The following is a 21,839-nucleotide window of genomic DNA, read 5'->3' as shown; positions in this document are numbered from 1 at the left end:
ATTTGCTGTCTTTTTGTGCCCTGTGTGGCCTGAGTTGGCTTGCTAATGTATGCGTGTGTTTGTGCTTCTTTGTCCATGTGCACCTTTTGTTTGAACACAAGAAGGACCTTTTCTAAAAGAAACGGTGAGAAAAGTTGACCAGAGTCTGTTTTTACAGATAGGTCTTGGGCGCCATATTGGAAAACATGGCTGACCCGATTTTTAGCTACGGGTGTTTGCGGTCGGGAAAAATCATGGTTGTTTGTTAAAAACCACTGCCACCAGCCATTTCAAGTAGAAAAGGGTAACATTTGAATGTTACATGAATGTTTAGACTCAGGGAATGCTAGGCAACCCCTCCAGAACTCTATAGGAAGATAGTTTGTGCTAGGTCTGTAAATTTAAAGAGACTAGTAAAGTCAATTTAACTTTACATGCTCTGGGAGACAGTAGTCAGTCTCAGAGAAGGTATTTAAACCTTGGGAAGTCTGAAAGACATCCCTGTGCCACTGCACTGAAGGTGCTGTGTGACACACAAGAAAAGGTATATGCCTATGGAGTTGTTTTAAAACTCCATATCCAAAGACGAAAAAAAGGCTCACACTCTTTCCAGGTAAAAATTAAAATCCTAGAAATACATCAAAGTTGCTGACAGTATCAAAAGGTAGGGGAAATTAGCACCTTCTTGAGAATTCTCCCTAACATCGGCTGAGGGTTTCTTGAGAAGAGGGTGCATAAGAGAGTGCTTCAGAGGGGAAGAGAAGGTTCCAGTGGCAAAAGCGTGGTTGCGGAAGTCTGCCAAGGCTGGAGTGAGAGTGTCAACGGGCCTCATTCCGAGTTTTGAGGTAACCATGGCGCTATTAGCGCCATGGCTGCCTCCAAACCCTTACCGATTCCGCCCTGGTGAATGGAGCTATTACCGCCCCATTACAAGGTTGGCGGGGGCGGTAATTCCCCATTCACCAGGGCCCTTCCCCATTCCCATTTGAGTCCCCATAAGGCTCAATGTGAATGGGGAAGGCGCTAATAACGGCACCACTAATTGCTATACCGTTATTAGCTCCAAAGTCCCTTTGCGGGTCCTGTCCTTAACGCCTGGTAAAACCAGGCGTTAAAGGGGGACCCGAAAGGGACCTCGGAATAGGGTGGTAAGGGATTGTCAGCACCGGTGCCGGTAATACCTTACCGCCCGGGTCGTAATGAGGCCCAAGTTGTTCTTGATGGTTTTGGAGGAACAGAGAAGAACCACTTTTGATGAGGTTTTCATAGATCAGACTTGTCTAGAAAACTAATCAGGGGTGAATAGAGGAAAGGCTGAGAAGGGAGGGAAGTGGCCGCAGGGGGGGCAGAGGAAGAGGAGAGAGTGGAGGGAGAAGCAGGAGAGGATGAAATTGAAAGATGAAGTGAGAGGCCAGGGCCGTACAGAGGGCCTGGGAGGGGACAGGAGAGGTAGAGACTGCGGCAGGATTCGCCAGTTCCTTGCTGATTTTAAAGAGGTCGGCTGAGTTGTTAGATGCTGTAGAGATGCAGACTTGGATGTGAGCTCTCTACTTAGTGAGGACCGAGAGTCGGTATTGCCTTTGGAGTAGGTGGCAGGCCAGTTTGTCAGAGGATGTACAAGATGCTAACCATTTCCTTTCAGCCACCCTAACTTGTGTTTAAGGGTGAGTAGGTCTGAGTCCTACCAGGAGTTGCACTTGGTTTTAGGCTTTATACGGATTGTCATGACAGGGGCAAATACATCGAGCATGTCGGAGATAGCAGATTGGAGCATAGAAAGGGCTGTGTCAGCGTGTGAGTCAGCCAGAGATGGAGGAGGGGGAGAGAAAGATCCAGCGAAAGTCTCAACTGACACACGCTTCATGGGTCAAATTACTGAGAAGTTGGGTGGCAGTGTGGGGGTTGGCTTGGCCTGAGGCATACAGAGAGAGATGACAGGAGAGGAGAAAGTGGTCACTCCAAGAGAGAGGAGTGGTGAGAGGGTTAGAGAGGGGGAGGTTTGAGGAGCCCAGAACATCAAGAGTGTGCCCTGCAGAGTGAGTCGGGCAAGAGGAAAGAATAGAGAGAGAGAGATGCAGTGGTCACGAAAGAGTTCTGTGGCAGGAGAGGAAGCATCCAAGTAGATGTTTAAGGCTCCAATGAGGAGGAGTTGAGTGATCAAGGCATGAGGGAGGCAGATAGTTCTGCCCACTCAGAGAGGAAGGAGGTTATTGACCAGGTGGCAGGTAGATAGTAGCCACTGTGAGAGATTGGCCAGGAGAGAGAGAAAGCTTACATACCAGGCATTCAAAGGAGGAGTAGGCCTGCATAGGAATTATAGAGGCAGGAATCCACCCCGGAAAGAATAAGGCTACACCCCTACCGGAGCGGTTGGATCTGGGTGCACAGAGGATTTTGTAGCAATCAGGGAGGAGTGTGTCAAAGCTCATGAAAGAGCTGGCTGTGAACCATGTCTCAGTGAGACCAAGGTCATCAAGGTCAAGTTCTTCCTGGATATAGCAGATGTCAGAGGAGTGTTTGACAGCTGAGCAACAGTTAAGAGTGTTGAGGAGGAGAAGGTTTACATCCTTTAAAGACTTTCAGGGAGGGGTGCAAATCAGAGGTACTCCCTGCGGAGGTGTCAGAGGAGCCCGAGGGTGGGCAGAGTAGGTAGGAGGAGAGGGCAAGGTAGAAGAGGAGGGGGAAGAGGGTGCCAGAGAAGTGGCAGAGGGTGGAGGCAAGGAAGCTGAAGGAGGGAGAGAAGGGACAGCGGGAGAGGAAAGGAAATTGATAAGACGCAGGAATCATCTATCAAAGAGGAGGAGGTTGGCCTGAGGGCCCTGGACCAAGCTGGTGCCATTCAGGTGAAAGGAGAGTGCACAGAGACCATATGAGGAGTCCATAAGTCTGGCAAAGGAACGACAAAGAGGATGTCAGTGAGGGTCTGTCTGGAGGAAGTGTTGGTGTAGGTATTAGTAATCGGGAGGCCTGGGTTAGAGACCAGGATATCCTTTTTGAACTTCTTCCTGTCAGATCTAGTGAGAATGGGAGGATAGTCAATAGAAAAGCAGTTGGAGAAGATAGGAGAAATACAGAGCACCATAGATGGTGTAGAGTAGGGGGAAGAGTAGAGATGGGGGGTGGGGAGAGAGATAAGACCAGAGGGTGGAGACACTGGGGGAGAACAAAGGGGGGGTGCAAGCAGATAAAACAGAGCAGGACAAGAACAAGTGGTATGTAGATTACCAGCTGAGCTAGTTGGAGGGCTCAGGAAAGAGCACAAAAGCACAAGGCAGTATGATGAACAACAACCAGGTTAGCAGGGCAAACAGACCAGAGCAGTCAAAAAAAGAGAACCTAGAGGAATGAAGAGCACAGCAGTACAAAAGACAATTCACAGAAGCACAAAGAGGACAGGGCAGTATGGTGCACAACCACCAGTTTAACAGGGCAACAAGAACCAGAGCAGTCAAAGAAGGAGAGAACCTAGAGGAAGGAGAAATCTAGAGGAAGGAAGAGCACAACAGAGCAAGAGAAAATACACAGCATTAATAGAATAGACAATGTAAGAAGAACCTAGAGGGAGAGAAAAAGCAAGGCAGAACACAGAGCAGTGCAAAAAAGACAGGCCCATGGCTCAGACGAATGAGGGATTTTGATGGAACGCATGGGCAAAGGACGCACTGTGCGCAGGCAAGGATGTGGGGTGTGAGGAACCAATGCAATCAAGGTACGCATGGGAACTGTGGACTAGGAGGTGCAGGCACATGGTGGCTGAGGATGGAGGAGGCGCTGGAACACGTAAAACAGAAGTTCGAGGAACAGCTCCAAGTCAAGGGTGCATAGCGGGCAGGAAGGGAAGGGATGCAGAGGCACACAAGATCAAGGGATTTCGAGGTAACGCACGAGCAAAGGATGCGCGGTGCAAGCGGCCAAGGAAGTGGAGTGCGAGGAACCAGCGCAATCGCAGATTGGGTGGGCCCACGCAAAAGGGGGCATACCAATGAAAAAGTGAGGCGGAAGAGGTGGATAGAAGATGCTGCTTCCCTACCCATGCCATCCTAGACCATGCTTGTGAGAGTGTGAGGGGCAATGAAAGTTGAGGACGAGCAGATCAAACAGACAGGGATGGAAGGGGCACAGGGCAGTGCAATCAGGGATGCGAGGGGCCACACCCATCAGGGGCAGGAGGCATGATCAAGGAAATGAGGGGCCTCCTCATCTGGCATCCCACATATTGTTGTTCGTAGATGGAAGATTCTGGAGCTCCTCCTCTTCCTCCTCCTTCCAGGTAGCAATATTAGTGCTAGCAATGCAGGATCCAGCAATGTGGAAATTGTATGTTCATTGGAGTTGCACTGCATTTTTTATGTGTGGGCTTTCTTTACACTTTGTCCTTTACGATGGGTGACGGGTGACAAAGTGTTCATTCTTCTTTGGAGTCAAAGAGATAGAGCAATTGTTTCTGTGAATAGGGTTTACTGAGCACTTGGTGGGGTGTATGGTTGTTTGCATAGTGCCTCCCTCCCCACGCCCATGTTCATCTTCATTTTCCTCCATTAATGAGAACCTTTCAAGTGCCACCCCTTATTTTGTTATTTGCACTGACCCTTTCCATGCATTTTGTTCAACACTTGTTTGTGCAAACCACTCCTGCACATTGGGAAGGGCTAGCGCACAATTTGATCTGTGAATTGGGAAAACCCATTTAGCGTGGCACAATATGCATATTTCCAGCATCAAGCTAAACACATTTTTTAAATTAGACCCAATGGGCCTCATTACAAGTTTGGAGGTAGCCATGCCGTTTTTAGCGGCATGGCTAACCCCAAACTCGGGTCCAGGTCCCGCAAAAGGGGACTTACCGGGCCATTCCGACCTTGGAGGTCCCAGTAATTCCCTTTTGCGGGACCCGGACCCGGTACGTCCCCATTCCCATTGAGCCCCCATAGGGCTCAATGGGAATGGGGAGGATGCTAACAGCGGTGTCATGCATGCTGGACGTTGTCCTACCTCCTACGCTCGTAGAACAGCTAGACCGTTCTATTCCAAATGGCGGTTGTTCGATACGTTGCCGGGAAAACGACGTTTGCACTTTTCACATCGCTAACTTCACGTGTATTCTGCTTCGTCACGTGAACTACGGCATTACGTATATAAGCAGCGTGGAAACTTAACTCGCTGCTTCTGATCGAATCATTTGGCGTTGTGTAGCTGAACCTCCGATCTGCATCCTTGCAGGTTACTACAGCTACTTTTTGGGCCTTCTATAGCGTGTTTTCCGCCACACTCTGATTCCTGGAGCTGTTTGGTTGCGTGTAAATCCACACACGCACGTTGTCTTCAATCGCGGCTGGCCTAGGCTGCGTGAATCCTGTTTGCGTGCAAATCCACACGGGCACGCTATCTTCAAGCACGGCTGGCCTGGACTGCGTGAATCCTGCTCGCGTGTAAATCCACATGCGCACGTTGTCTTCAAACGCGGCTGGCCTGGACTGCGTGTATCCTGCTCGCGTGTCAATCCACTCGCGCACGTTGTCTTCAATCGCGGCTGGCCTGGGCTGCGATAATCCTGTTCGCGTGCAAATCCACACGGGCACGCTATCTTCAAGCACGGCTGGCCTGGACTGTGTGAATCCTGCTCGCGTGTAAATCCACACGCGCACGTTGACTTCAAACGCGGCTGGCCTGGACTGCGTGTACTTTGTTTATACCATAAAAAGGGCGCTATTTCCAACTCCTGCACCTGTGATATTAACAGGGGGATTGATACATTTCTATACTTTACTCTACGTGGGAAGGAAGCTTTTCAAGGATTATTGGAAGGTGACAGTGAACAGTACTTTGGACGCTATCCTGTGGTGCATCAACCCGGTATCTAGCGTGAGCCTCGTTCCGTTCGGGATAAGTCTCCCTTACTAATCTTCCCTTCCTTGTCGTTTGTTCTACCTTTGGATTTCCTCAAGAGACTCTGCTGGATTCTTCTGCCCTAGACTTAAGGTCAGTGTGTGCATTCATGTCATTTTCTGTTCCATCATACTCAGGTTGGGGCAGTTATTTATGATACTTTTTTTTGTTCTAGGCTAACTTCCTATACCTTACCCACGCCCTTTCCAGTGATCCATCGCTCTGCCTGTTTTACCAGTCAGAGAGTTGTATCATTTGGAAGGTCTTAACTTGACTTCACAACTATCAAATCGTGTGAACAGGGATCCGGAAGACCCTACCACCTGTATCCTTTTGAGTACCGTATCCTTTTCAGTTAATACGTTGGTGCTCTCTGACAGAATCAGAAGCCATGGAGGGTACGGATCCTTTAGCTGTTTTGACTCAGTTGATCAGCGATTTGAGAAATGAAATGGTTACGGCACAGGACATGTTACAGTACCGTATGGACGTTATGCAAGACGCCATGCACGGTAGTCCTCAGGGACCACAGGTTCCAATGGCCACTGCATCTGGATCTGGGACTATGACACCCCCACAGGAAACTATTAATGTGGTCATGCCCACTCAGTTTCCCTTGGCCCCTCCGGAACGGTTCACTGGTGATCCCAAAACCTATAGAACCTTCGTTAATCAGTGCCGACTCCATTTTCTTTGCCGTCCTACATCTTTTCCTGACCTAACCACAAAAGCAGCATTCGTGCTTTCCCATTTAGGGGGCACAGCTGCTGCTTGGGCTAACCCTTTGTTGGAAACAAATAGCCCTTTGTTGTACGACTGTGACGATCTCTTGGCTGCTATGAGTAAAGTCTTTGACATGCGTTATGCTACTCAAGCCATGGATCTGGAGTTACTTAATCTCCAACAAGGCAATCAACCTCTTTTGCCTTACATTGCCCAGTTCAATCAACTAACAGCCGAAACTCAATGGCCTGACGGCAAGAAAACGGCTGTTTTCTACAAGGGTCTTTCAGAAGAACTGTGCGGTGGTTCCTACGGGATTCACAGAGTTGCTCGATTTGGTTCTACAAATCGATGCCCGAAGGAATGCTCGGAAAGGAGAGAAAAACCCCTTCATACAAGCCTCGGTGCGTTCAGAGACATCGGCAGTCCTCTCAAACGACCCCGAACCCATGCAGATTGGCACCGTGAGAGGCCGGTTGTCCAATGCAGAACGAGAGAACCGAAGAAAGAACCATTTATGTATGTATTGCGGTTCATCCGAGCATTTATTGGCGACATGTCCTAAAAAAACCCATCAAGCGTTCGGGAAACGCCAAAACTCGACAATCATCGGACTCCAGTACCATTCCTAATCACGCACCCGTAATTGTTGAGGTGACGTTACGTTGTGATGAACGAGAATTGGTTTCCAAGGCCATGGTTGATTCCGGAGCCACCAACAATTACATAGACATCACATATGCCAAGAACTGTTCCATACCCCTTGTAAACAAAAACAAACCTGAAATGGTTAATACCGTGGACGGATCTGTTTTGACTTCTGGTATGGTAACCCAGGAAATGGTATCTGTTCAGATGACATTATCAAATAATCATTCGGAAGAAATCGTCTTCGATGTCATAGCTGCTCCGCAGTACGAAATCATACTTGGTCTTGCATGGTTAACCCTTCATAATCCCGCCGTTGACTGGGTTTCGGGATTGCTCCAGTATCCTTCGATTCATTGCAATGAACATTGCTTTACCAGTCAGGAGGTGTCAAACAAGCAACACATATTGGCCTCTATGGGGGGAGCTTCAACTATCAGCGTGGTACATCAAAGCGACACTACCATACCATGCGAATACGCTGAGTATGCTGATGTCTTGATAAAGGCCAGGCAGAACAATTGCCTCCCCATCGACAGTACGACTGTACTATTGAATTGATTCCTGGTGCCAAAATCCCTACAGGTCGTTTATATTCACTGACCCCAAAAGAAGACGTTGTGTTGAAAGAATACATTGACAAAGCTTTAGCAATGGGTTTCATACGGCCATCACAATCACCTGCTGCGTCTCCTCTATTCTTTGTTCCGAAGAAAGAGGGAGATCTAAGGCCTTGCATTGATTACAGGGCACTTGACGACATCACCAGAAAAAACCAATATCCTTTACCACTGATAAACGTTCTATTGGATCAATTAGGTACTTCCAGTTACTTCACCAAATTGGACTTGCGAGGAGCATACAATTTAGTTCGCATTCGTGAAGGCGACGAATGGAAGACCGCTTTCAAGACACGGTATGGTCTTTACGAGTATTTGGTGATGCCTTTTGGTCTGTGCAACGCTCCTGCCACTTTTCAATTCTTCATGAATGATATATTCAGGGACATAATGGACCAGTTTGTGGTGATTTATCTGGATGACATTCTGATCTATTCATCATCTTTTTCGGAACACGTCAAACACGTTTCTACAGTCCTACAAAGACTCAGGGAGAACCTTCTTTATGTGAAAGCCGAGAAATGCGTCTTTCATTCACAGGAAGTGGAATTCCTGGGTTATGACATTACCAATCTAGGTGCTCGAATGAGCCGTTCCAAGGTGAAGGCCATATTGAATTGGCCTATTCCGCACAATGTCAAGTCATTACAGTCTTTCTTAGGCTTTGCGAATTTTTATCGCAGATTTATTCATTCCTTCTCCAAAACAGTAGCTCCTTTGACGGCTTTAACTAGTTCCAAAGTTCCTTTCTGTTGGAACCAAAATGCCCAAGCATCATTCGAAAAGTTGAAGGAAGCATTTACCACTGCACCCGTGCTTCAACATCCAGATCCAGATCGCCAGTTTATCGTTGAAGCGGATGCATCCAGTGTCGCTACTGGAGCGGTACTCTCACAAGTTTGCACAGAAACCAAGGAGGAGCACCCAGTGGCTTTCTTCTCTCGCAAACTTACCCCATATGAACGAAATTACACCGTCACTGAGCGGGAATTGCTGGCTATCAAGGATGCCTTCCGAGAATGGCGTCATCATCTTCTTGGGGCCAAACATCAGGTGTTGGTGTACTCTGACCATAGAAATCTTCAAGCATTCAAATCTATGAAATGCCTTACGGCCCGACAGGCCAGATGGCATGTCTTTTTTGCCCAATACGATTTCCAGGTCACATATCGTCCTGCCCGAGAACACGTTAAGTCGGACGCGTTGTCTCGTATGTGTGAAGAGGCGAAGGAAGAAGCACAAGTACAAAATCAGTTGTTGGCAGATCATGTAATATGTAGTTGTTCTGTTCAACCATCCTTAAAAACCGAAGTACAAGAGTGGGTGAAAAAACATCCATAAGTTATCCAGGATATGAATCTGGACGTACATAACGGTTTACCATTCACACAAGGAGTGCTCTACCTACCGACGTCTTCAACGCGGAATAAAGCCCTCAAGTGGAATCATGATTCCTTGATCGCAGCCCATCCTGGACGGAAGAAAACACTAGAGCTGCTCAAAAGATGGTGCTGGTGGCCATCCATGTCAAAAGATGTCATAGATCATGTATCAACTTGTTCTGTATGCATCCAATGTAAAAACACTCCTGGTAAACCAGTGGGCTTACTCCAGTCCCTACCTGTCCCTAACAAACCACGGGACATGATATCTATGGACTTTGTGGTAGAACTCCCACCAAACCAGGAGTACGATACCATATGGGTTGTAGTGGATTATTTCACTAAATTGGCTCTTTATATTCCCTGTATTGGTTTACCAACCGCTGCAGTTCTGGCTGACCTATTCATCCAACATATATTTTGTTTCTTTGGTCTACCGTCAGTAATCATTACGGACAGGGGCTCACAGTTTGCGTCACGCTTTTGGAGAGCACTAACTTCTGCATTACTGATTGATGATAGAATGTCCAGTGCTTATCACCCTCAAACTGATGGACAGACCGAAAGAGTCAACTGCACTATGGAACAATATCTGCAGTGTCTGTGTCTGCAGTACCAATCGGATTGGCTCACTGTCCTGCCGGCAGCAGAATTCGCCTATAACAACTCCTATCATAGTGCCATAGGCACTTCACCGTTCTATGCGCTTTATGGACAACACCCCCGATCAATACCTTTGGATTCCAGCTTGTCTTTGTATACTCCTGCCGCAGGCCGTACTTTTCGTGATCTGAAGAAATTACAGAGGAAAGTGAAGCAGCAATTGGAGCAGGCTAAAAGACGCGACAAGTTCTATGCCGATGCTCATAGAGTACCCGCACCTGTCTACAAGGCTGGTATGAAAGTATGGCTGTCCACTAAGAACTTGAGAATTCCAGGCAAAAAGAAATTATTGCCTAAATACATTGGTCCGTATGTAGTGCTCCAAGTAATTAATCCGGCTGCTGTCCGCCTGGCTTTGCCACAACGATGGTGAGTGCATCCCGTATTCCACGTGTCACTCATTAAGCCATGTTCTGAAGCTACTAGATTGCCTGTACGGCCTGTTGCTATTTCTGTGCGGGGTTCTGATGAATACGAGGTACAGGACATACTGGATATGAGACTACGTTCTGGTAGGCCGTTTTATCTGGTGGACTGGAAGGGCTATTTTCCCGAAGATAGGTCCTGGGAACCTCTTTCTAATATTCATGCTCCTGCTTTATTGAAACGTTTTCACACGAGAAGGGGAGAGGGTGCCCCTTTGGGGGATGGCACTGTCATGCATGCTGGACGTGGTCCTACCTCCTACGCTCGTAGAACAGCTAGACCGTTCTATTCCAAATAGCGGTTGTTCGATACGTTGCCGGGAAAACGACGTTTGCACTTTTCACGTCGCTAACTTCACGTGTATTCTGCTTCGTCACGTGAACTACGGCATTACGTATATAAGCAGCGTGGAAACTTAACTCGCTGCTTCTGATCGAATCATTTGGCGTTGTGTAGCTGAACCTCCGATCTGCATCCTTGCAGGTTACTACAGCTACTTTTTGGGCCTTCTATAGCGTGTTTTCCGCCACACGCTGATTCCTGGAGCTGTTTGGTTGCGTGTAAATCCACACGCGCACGTTGTCTTCAATCGCGGCTGGCCTGGGCTGTGTGAATCCTGTTCGCGTGCAAATCCACACGGGCACGCTATCTTCAAGCACGGCTGGCCTGGACTGCGTGAATCCTGCTCGCGTGTAAATCCACACGCGCATGTTGTCTTCAAATGCGGCTGGCCTGGACTGCGTGTATCCTGCTCGCGTGTCAATCCACACGCGCACGTTGTCTTCAATCGCGGCTGGCCTGGGCTGCGTGAATCCTGTTCGCGTGCAAATCCACACGGGCACGCTATCTTCAAGCATGGCTGGCCTGGACTGCGTGAATCCTGCTCGCGTGTAAATCCACACGCGCACGTTGTCTTCAAACGCGGCTGGCCTGGACTACGTGTATCCTGCTCGTGTGTCAATCCACACGCGCACGTTGTCTTCAAACGCGGCTGTCCTGGGCTGCGTGAATCCTGTTCGCGTGTAAATCCACACGCATACTTTGTCTTCAAACACGGCTGTCCTGGGCTGCGTGAATCCTGTTCGCATGTAAATTCACACGCATATGTTGTCTTCAAGCGCTGCTGGCCTGGACTGCGTGAATCCTGCTCACGTGTAAATCCACACGCACTCTTTGTCTTCAAGCGCTGTTGGCCTGGGCTGCGTGAATCCTAATCGCATGTAAATCCACACGCACACGCTATTTTCTTCGCGGCTGTACAGAACCGCATGTACTTTGTTTATACCATAAAAAGGGCGCTGTTACCAACTCCTGCACCTGTGATATTAACAGGGGGATTGATACATTTCTATACTTTACTCTACGTGGGAAGGAAGCTTTTCAAGGATTATTGGAAGGTGACAGTGAACAGTACTTTGGACGCTATCCTGTGGTGCATCAACCCGGTATCTAGCGTGAGACTCGTTCCGTTCGGGTTAAGTCTCCCTTACTAATCTTCTCTTCCTTGTCGTTTTTTCTACCTTTGGATTTCCTCAAGAGACTCTGCTGGATTCTTCTGCCCTAGACTTAAGGTCAGTGTGTGCATTCATGTCATTTTCTGTTCCATCATACTCAGGTTTGGGCAGTTATTTATGATACTTTATTTTGTTCTAGGCTGACTTCCTATACCTTACCCACGCCCTTTCCAGTGATCCATCGCTCTGCCTGTTTTACCAGTCAGAGAGTTGTATCATTTGGAAGGTCTTAACTTGACTTCACAACTATCAAATCGTGTGAACAGGGATCCGGAAGACCCTACCACCTGTATCCTTTTGAGTACCGTATCCTTTTCAGTTAATACGTTGGCGCTCTCTGACAAGTGGGCCTGTTAATGATGGGCCCGTTGTTAGCATCCTGTTCTGCTAGCGGGTCCAGCTCTGCACGTCTGGTCTGGCCAGGCGTTCAGAGTGGGACCCGTTGCAGAACTCGTAATGTGGAGGCACGGAATAAACGGTGCTGGTCCCTTACCGGCACCGTTCATCCCCACACCCAGTGACACCCACATTCATGTCACCCTCTGCATCCATGTGTCTTAGAAATTTTGGCCTATCACAGACTGGGGCACAGCACGTCTCTCCTGTGCATCGCCACCTGCATGATGTTCAACCCCATCCTTCTCATCATCTTCAACATCACCTGGTGGTTGCTGTTCAATGTCAGGGGGCAGAGGCACGTTCCGTCAGATGCACATGTTGTGCAGCATGGCACATGCCATGGTAATCTTGACCACCTTCTCATGCCCGTACAGGAGTGCCCCACCCGACCTACTGAGGCAGCGAAACCGTGCCTTAAACAGGCCAAGGGTCTGCTCGATCACCACACGGGTGCGGGCACGATTGTAGTCCTCTTTGTGCCTGTTCTGTGGGTTCCGGAAATGGGGGATGAGCCACGGCTTCAGGGGTTAGCCAGCATCACCTGCATGGGTGCAAAATAAGGTATGTGTAAGTCAATTCCTAAAATAACACCTGTACTTATCACTCACAAGCCTGCAGATATTTGTTGTTCACATGCACATGTCCCTGGATGTATGCAGACATTTTAACTTGCCATAATGTGTGCTGTCCCATGGTCTGCAGGTGTGGTTTGCTTCGTCCAGATGATGCAGGGTGTTCACTTCCTTGCTGGTGTTCATGCACTGTGGATGCCTACCGCTGTGTTTGTTATCATTAATGTGATGTGTAGTGATTACTATGATTTTTTTACTAGCAGCATTAGAACAAGCCTAATCATGATTCCTCATTCAGCCCTAATTATTCCCATGGTGACAAGCAGTGCTACTGTGTTGGTGGCCCACTGACAAGCTGTGTATTCCCTTGGTGGGATTGATTTGTGCGCACTCATGGATGCATATTCTTTGTTGTGTTTTGCAGCGGTGATTTACATATGTGCATACTCACAGCATGTTGCTGGGTTGTGTTACAGAGGGTAAGGTCTGATGATGTGCAGTGGACGTGTTGTGGGATGTGGGCTGGTTGTAAGTCAGGCATATTGTCATTGGTGTGCAGCTTCCATCTTTGCTATGGGGTTTGGGTGTCATGTTCAGTTTGGGATGCTTTGGGGCACAGTGTTTTGCTGTTAGGACATTGTACAGTCACCACCCCAATAACACCAGGGTGGTGTGTGCATTTCTACTCCCCATTACACTGCCATGTGCCTGTCATGCAACTTACCAAGCAGCCAAGCATGTTGTTCTGCATGTCGCTCCTTGTAGCATGGTAGCGTGGAGTTCCGCAGGACCATTGAGTCATGAGTTGATCCGGGATATCGGGCACAACAATGTGTGATGAATTTGCTGGAGTCACATACCATCTGCACATTGATGGAGTGGTATAGCTTACAATTGCAGTACACCACGTCCATGGCATTTGGGACCACCAATTCCACATGGGTGCAGTCAAGAGCACTGATACAGTTTGGCATGCCTGCCAATGCATGGAAGTCAACTTTAGTGTCAAAGATCTCCTGGGCAGTCCGTGGTTGGGATATGTAGTCACTTGAATGCTTCAGGAGGACATCCAGCACTTGGTTCAGAATGCGTGAAAAAAAGAGGTTGTGACATGCCATGCATCTGCCCCACTGTGTGCTGGTAGGTGACTGTGGCCAGGACGTGGAGCACAGACACTACCTTCAGTAGAGGGGGGGTGGCGGTGCGTATTTCAGTCAGGCTGACAATGTTGTCATGTATGATGTCCACAAGGGTGGTGATGGTGTCCCGGTCCAGGCGGTACAGGTTGTGGATCTGCATAGGGGTTAGGTTGAATGTACTGGCTCTGATGCGAGGGATTGGAGGCTGCCTTTGTGGTACCACTGCTGCACTGGTGGGACTTGATGGCCCTCTCTCACCCTCATTCTTCTCCTGTGTCTCCTCTGTGGTGACTGCTGTTGTTGTTGGTGTAGGAATGCAAGCATGTCCTTGAGCCCCAATATCGCAACTGCAAGTGGAAATCATTTTGGTGTGGGAGGGGGTGTGGTGTGTGGGTGTGCTCCTTTTGTGCTGGGCCAGACTCCATTGCCTCCACCTGTGCTGATTGTGTGCACCTGTGGCATTTGGGAACACTGCACATTGCTGTTAACGGGTGATTTGCGATGCCGGTGATGCTGCCATCCCGGAATCCATTATTACTGCCGTCGTGAGGCCAGTAGTTGCATGTCCGCATGACTTGTGATGTCCTCCGGTTAGCGCGATCCCGGTATTGCCGGCCTGTAGGGCCGTGTGCCAGTGCACATGCTGGTACGGGGGTGCATGGTCTCATGGGTGGCGGTGATACCGGGCTGTCGACACATAATAGGCCAGAGCAGTATGCAGTGCTAGTATTCCCTTACCGGCATCGTTTTTCCATTACCGCAAATCTCATAATGAAGTCCATTATGTTTCTGGAGAAAGATGCAGAAGGGGAGAATGCCCCTGAGGAGATGGAGTTGAAAATGGGCCTTCTTGGCCTGGTCCATGATGTGAGGATAGAAGCAGAGGGAGGAGTTGAAAATGACACCACGGTTTTTAGCCTCACGGGAAAGTAAGGGGATGGACCCAAGAGAGTGGGAGGGAAGGAGGGAGCAGGGATCCCATTGGGAAAGGTCTCTGACTTACTGGCATTAAGGCCGAGATTGCTGGTCGCGCACCATGCCTGAATAGCAGACATACAGTCAGGGATAGTGTAGAGGAAGGGGGCGGGGGGAAGGTAGTTTGAAGGAAAGCTGTATGTCATCAGCATAACACTGAAGGCTAGGAGGTAAGGAGGAGATCAGTGCGGCTAGGGGTTAAGGTAGATATTGAAGAGCCAGGGAGGGAGGATAGAGCCATGAGCGACACCACAGGTGGAGAGTGATTTGGAAGAGGCGAAAGGACCCAGTTGAACCTGGCAAGGATGGTCAGAGATGAAAGAGGTCAGTCAGTAGAGAGCCTTGTCTGTGACGCCAAGAGTAAGACCAGAATCTGACAATTCACACGGTTAATGCGTTGTTTCGAGAACTCTCTTCTTACATGTAGGGCCTCATTACGAGTGTGCCGGCTCAGCGAAAATACCTGAAAAAATTGCAGTAATACTGGATACAGCATTTTTACCAGCCCGACACACTCTGAGTTTGCCAATACAGGGAGTGAATTTCAGGCATGCATGACCTACCGGGAATTCAGCCCTTACCAACAAAGGATTGCCCCAATCACCCGCACCGGTAGTATTGGTGCTGGTGATTGCGGCAACCCGATTCCATGGAGTCCTGTGGGAATCCATGGAAGGAAAATGTACTACTATTGCCGGCACCCGTAATATCCTGGTAACACTGGGATATCGGGTGCCGGTAAGGCAAGTTTGCCGGTAACCCGCCGGTATTTCAGGCAGATTACTGGATAACCCTTATTGTCCCCCATAGTTTTTGTTTTTGGTTATACATTTGAGCAAAAACCTAAAACATGAGATACATATTGACAGATTTTGCAAACATGGATATCAGCTGTGAAAGCATGGATGTCAATCCCTATATGGATCTTGAACTGTGTGAAACTTAGAAATTAATGAGTAACTAACTGCAATCCTCTATGGTTCATGAAACTCGTTTGTCTTTTTACCAAAAAAGTTAGCATCCAGCTCGCACAGCCTTTTTTAAAAATCCATACGCAAAGGCAGGCTAAAAGAGTCATCCTGTCTTCCACGTCTCCAATGCTATTGAGTTTAGTCCCTTCATGTAATCTGTGTTTGATTTAGCATTTCAATTGCAGCTCTACCGCCAGGTATAGTTTCTAACGTATTTTAAGTGAAATTGCACCCTAGGTCATTTCAGCCTCAAATGAATTTTAGCACAACACTGTAAAATTATAACTTTTTTATAGTTATAATTTGTGAAAATAAACGGCCAAACACAAACACGATAGACTAGATAAACTACCCCGACATGAATAGCACAGACATCACACTGTTCCATGAAGAATAGTTAGAATGCTGTGCCACCATCTGGACAACGTTTTTGTTAACGTGTAATTTCTCAGAGATTAATGTACATCAGCATACATTTATTCATGGCTGAACAGTCAGCTGATGAGGAAAATACCATAGCAGGAGCAGAATTGCACAATTTATCTGAAATCAAACATTCCCAGCTCTGTTTTCAAAGCCACTTTGAAATATTGTAAACTGGTCGAGTAAATGCAAATGTACTGTCTGTCTGCGGAGATCATTTTCCCTGGTTTGGAAAAAAAAAACACTTAAAGTAGGTCTAAGAAAACAGATCTGATTTCTTTATGAAGGGACCAGTTACAGTACTTTCTATTCAGGCAGAAATTAATTATCGAGGGTGAACAATCCCTCATTGTACAACTGTATCTGCGGCACCCGCTGCACAGATAAAGGGAAGCCAGGCACTTGACTTCACAAACACTACATTCGCTACCTCTTCATGTCAGACTTGGCTCGCAATTCATTGCTCCCATCTGCATCTCTATTTATTATTGAAGTGCATAATGAACACTTTTATTAAACTGTTTTTGAAAGTGCGGTGTAAAAACGGGTGATAGGCATTTCACAGTAAAATTCATTTTGGGAGGGTGCAATATCATCTCGTTATCAGCACTGTTGGCAGTAGGCCACCATCTCGACGGAGTGGCTACAGGCATGGAAATATTATAGCAATGATATTTATAATTGCTTTCGGCTAAAAATAGAAATGTAACCTTGTTACATGTTGGTTGTCGCCAGTTATCACAACACATGCTAGTAATGTACCTGAAATGCATTACTGGATTATATAAAAGTCATTTGTATGGGTTCGACCAAGTCCAGTTGCACGGAAAATTAATTGTGAAGATTTATTTTTTTAATGTTCTTATATTGAGGAACTTTTAGGTGGATATCAATCTATGGACCCCCACAACTGGATTCATTTGTGAATGTTGCTCTTGGAACTTAATGTCGCATTGGTGTGGGAACCTACAGAGACATTGGGCCTCATTACACGGAAGGCGGTGAACCATGGCGCTAATTGCGCCATGGTTCATGCAGGTAAAATACCGGCACCGCCTTGGTGGAAAGGGGAATTACCGCCCCATTCCAAGGTTGGCGGGGCGGTAATTCCCCCTTAAACCATTGCTCTTCCCCATTCCCATTTTTGCCCCATAGGGCTCTATGGGAATGGGGAAGGCGCTAATTACGGTACCGCAAATTGCGGTACCGTAATTAGCTCCACTGGTCCCTTTGCGGGTTGGTTTTTAACGCCTGCAAAAAGCAGGCGTTAAATTCCCCAACCCGCAAAGGGACCTCGTAGTAAGGCGGTAAGGATTTACCAGTACCAGTAAAATACCGGTACCAGTAAACCCTTACCGCCTACCGTGTAATGAGGCCCATTGAGTTCCGCCACTCTTTTGAGAAAGCTTGAATAGTACTGAGTTTCTTACACACCTGTTACTGCACCATAGTGAGTTGTTTGACACTGTAATTTAATTATGTTTCCATCCATCATAAAGTACTCTAAGGGGCCGATTCATGGAACAAATGTGCGCCGAAAATCCACGCGCAAGCAGGCGCAAGCAGGCGCAAGAGGAAAAAAAGAGGCACACGCGCACGCGTGCGATTCATGGAAGTCCCTGCGCGTGTCTTCCTCGGGATGTGCGCCAAACCCGTGCATGGCGCACACGTCACTGCAACATCCCGAAAGACGTGCGCGACGCGCACAGTGAAAGCGCACAACCTCTGCGCATACACTAGAAAGTGGGCGGAACACGGGACGTAACGCGCGGAATGGGGAACAACTTGCGAAAACCACACGTATTCATGGAACCAAATAGGGCAAAGCCACGCACAGCGAAAGACACGCACAAGCCGATACACGTCCGCCACACGAAGGCAGGCGGTAGCGTCCCTGCGCATTACAAAAGTGGCAACATACAGCAATTGTGCGAGCGGGGCACGTGTATTTCGGGGGTTCGCGTGAACTTTCTCACGATCGGGCCTGGGGGAGCGGGCTACGTGTATTTCAGGGGTCTGCGTGAACTTCCTCACGCGATCGGGCCTGGGGGAGCGGGCTACGTGTATTACAGGGGTTCGCGTGAACTTTCTCACGCGATCGGGCCTGGTGGAGGGTGCCCCGCAATGCTGGGGGGTGGGGGTGGTGGGGGACATGAGTTGGACATGGGTGGGGGCCTGCTGGCAGGTGCCCCACAGTGCTGGGGGGTGGGGGTGGTGGGGGACATGAGTTGGACATGGGTGGGGGCCTGCTGGCAGGTGCCCCACAGTGCTGGGGGGTGGGGGTGGTGGGGGACATGAGTTGGACATGGGTGGGGGCCTGCTGGCAGGTGCCCCACAGTGCTGGGGGTGGGGGTGGTGGGAGACATGGGTGGGGGCCTGGTGGAGGCTGCCCCTGGTGACTGGGGGGGTGGGGGTGCTGGGAGACATGGGTGGGGGCCTGCTGGCAGGTGCCCCGCAATGCTGGGGGTGGGGGTGCAAGGGGACATGAGTTGGTGATCATTGGTGCAAGGAGACATGTGCCTTTGCTGGGGGGCATGCCCATGTTGGGTGGGCTGCCTGCGGGACATGACCAGGGATGCAGGGTAGTCCCCTGTGGTGTGGGCTGCCTGCAGGGGCCGTGGAGGGTGTACAGGGAACACCTGGGAGGACCCACACTGGCAAATCACATGTAGGACTCCCCGGCACCCCTGAAATCCACGTACCCTGCTGAAATCGCGTGTAAAACTTTGTGCGCACCCCTGTAATACCCGCACGCAGCCCAATCGCGTGTGGAACTTCCCGCGCACCCCTGGAATACACGCGCCCAGGCCAATCGCGTGTGGAACTTCCCGCGCACCCCTGAAATACACGCGCCCAGGACAATCGCGTGTGGAACTTCACGCGAACCCCTGAAATACACGTAGCACGCTCCCCCAGGCCCGATCGCGTGAGAAACTTCACGCGAACCCCTGAAATACACGTAGCACGCTCCCCCAGGCCCGATCGCGTGAGAAACTTCATGCGTACCCCTGAAATACACGTAGCCCGCTTGCCGTGCTGGTACAGGGTTAGCGCAGCCCTTTGCGCTGGATTGGGGATTTTGATGGCTTTTCCCTGCACGGAAGGCGTTCTTGGGGGCGTTACTGGCGCTGCTGCAAGGTCGCTGTGCCACTGTGCGCCACGGCTGGTTTTGGTGGCTGGAATCCATGAATACGCTGTGCGCGGAAATGGGTTTTGGCGCACGCGGCTGGCGCAGGGATTCGCACGTGCACACTGTGCGCCAGCCGCGTGCGCCACTTGTGCGCTTGATTCTATGAATTACCCCCTTTGTGTCTGGTTCTGCGTCTCTCGTTTTGTTCCTTCTCAGGAATGAATGAGAAATGCAGAACCAGACACTTTAGAGACGGGGATCTAACCCTATGACATCCATATAGTACAGACCTAATGTAAACCAACAGTGAACATCAGAAACACGATTTTTTTCTTGTGGCACACTAATTCATGTACATTTTGTTTAATCAATGTATAGACTTGCCCTGATTTGAAAAAGACATGGTTGTGTCCAAACACGTGTTATCACAAAAGGCCATTTTGAAAAAATATTGAAAAATAAAGAACTTTATGTCAAATCACTATTACAGATAAGTACTTTATGACTGATGGAAACCTTATGAAATTACAGTGTCAAAAAACTCACTATGGCGCAGTAACAGGTGTGTGAGAAACTCAGTACTATTCTTATTTTTTTAATGCAGATGGGGAGCCGGTGCAAGTGGATCTAGGTCACCTGGCCTAAGGCCCGCCCACCTGGTGCCTTCCTGCCGCTCTTTTTCACCACTTAGCAAGCCCCGCCCACCTGGTGCCTTCCTGCCTGCCGCTCTTTTTCACCACTTAGCAAGCCCCGCCCACCAGGTGCCTTCCTGCTTCCTGCTCTTTTTCACCACTTAGCAAGCCCCGCCCACCTGGTGCCTTCCTGCTTGCCGCTCTTTTTCACCACTTAGCAAGCCACGCCCACCTGGTGCCTTCCTGCTTGCCGCTCTGTTTCCCTACTTAAGGAGCCCTCCAGCTTCTTTTCCTTTGCAGATGGGGAGCAGGTGCAAGTGGATCTAGGTCACCTGGCCCAAGCCCCGCCCACCTGGTGCCTTCCTGCCTGCCGCTCTTTTTCACCACTTAGCAAGCCCCGCCCAACTGGTGCCCTCCAGCTTGCCGCTCTTTTTCACCACTTAGCAAGCCCCGCCCACCTGGTGCCTTCCTGCTTCCCGCTTTTTTTCACCACTTAGCAAGCCACGCCCACCTGGTGCCTTCCTGCTTGCCGCTCTGTTTCCCTACTTAAGGAGCCCTCCAGCTTCTTTTCCTTTGCAGATGGGGAGCAGCTGCAAGTGGATCTAGGTCACCTGACCTAAGCCCCGCCCACCTGGTACCTTCCTGCCTGCTGCTATTTTTCACCACTTAGCAAGCCCCGCCCACCTGGTGCCTTCCTTCACCATCACTGTCTTGTGGTGAATGCTGGATTTGACTTTCATGGACTTCATTCATTCACGATGCATCACTCTTTCTCAACTGTCATGCTGGACTTCCTTTGCATCTTGTACTCATGGTGGCCCTGAATCATGCTGTTCCCATCTTCATCTTTTATCCTTGCTTGCAACATTATGTGTTACTACTGACTTCTGCAATTGTATTCGCTCTCCACTCTTGCTTCTCCACTCTTTTTGACTGCTTACTCTCTTTTCTCTCCTCCTTTCCCTTCTCCCTTTTCCTATCTCCTCCCCTTACTTTCTTCTATGCACTTACTCTATCAGAATTGTCCGTGGACCTAATATGATAGCAACCTCGTCTGTTTCCGCCACCCACCCATTACTGTGTTTTTTCCTCCCCACCACCCCTCCAGCACTATCTGAAATGTCGTCAGGTCTAGTATGATAGTCGCTTGTTTTGTTCCTCCCCTCCCTTTCTGCACCCCTCTCCCTCACCTTTTGTTTTTCTCCTGCTCTGCCAGAAATGTCGTCAGGCCTAGTACGGTAGTCGCCTGTCTATTTCCATTTCCTTCCCACTCTCTCCCTCCCTTCCTTATCTATGTCTTAGCTCTTGCACTATCTGAAATGTCATCAAGCCAGTACGATAGTTAATTTCACATTCTTACTGTTCATGGCCTGTAAGAATGTGGCTGTATTTTTCCTTGTTCCCTCCCTTACCTTGAAGTGCTTTGAAACACATTGTGTATAGGCACTATATAAATAAACGATCATATCATATCATATCATATCATATCATATCATATCATATCATATCAATGGTTTAAGAAACAGAAGACTCTCAATCTAATGTTCTCTCTGCACCATTCCTCTGATGTAGTGTAATGTGTATATTTGAGGATCTACCAAAGGTGTGTATTTATAGTGGGCTTTGAACAGGCATCTCAAGTTTAACATGGCCGTTGGTAATGTTCACCATTTAGCACATTCGCCCATGTTCTAGAACTTTCGTGCACTCAACCCTCATCCGTATCTATAGCCAGTGTACTCTTAATTTTCTATCTT

The sequence above is a fragment of the Ambystoma mexicanum genome, chromosome 4q (assembly GCF_040938575.1).
Source record: "Ambystoma mexicanum isolate Mex_15411 chromosome 4q, UKY_AmexF1_1, whole genome shotgun sequence".
NCBI lineage: Eukaryota > Metazoa > Chordata > Amphibia > Caudata > Ambystomatidae > Ambystoma > Ambystoma mexicanum.
Note: the sequence above shows the minus strand (reverse complement) of the source record.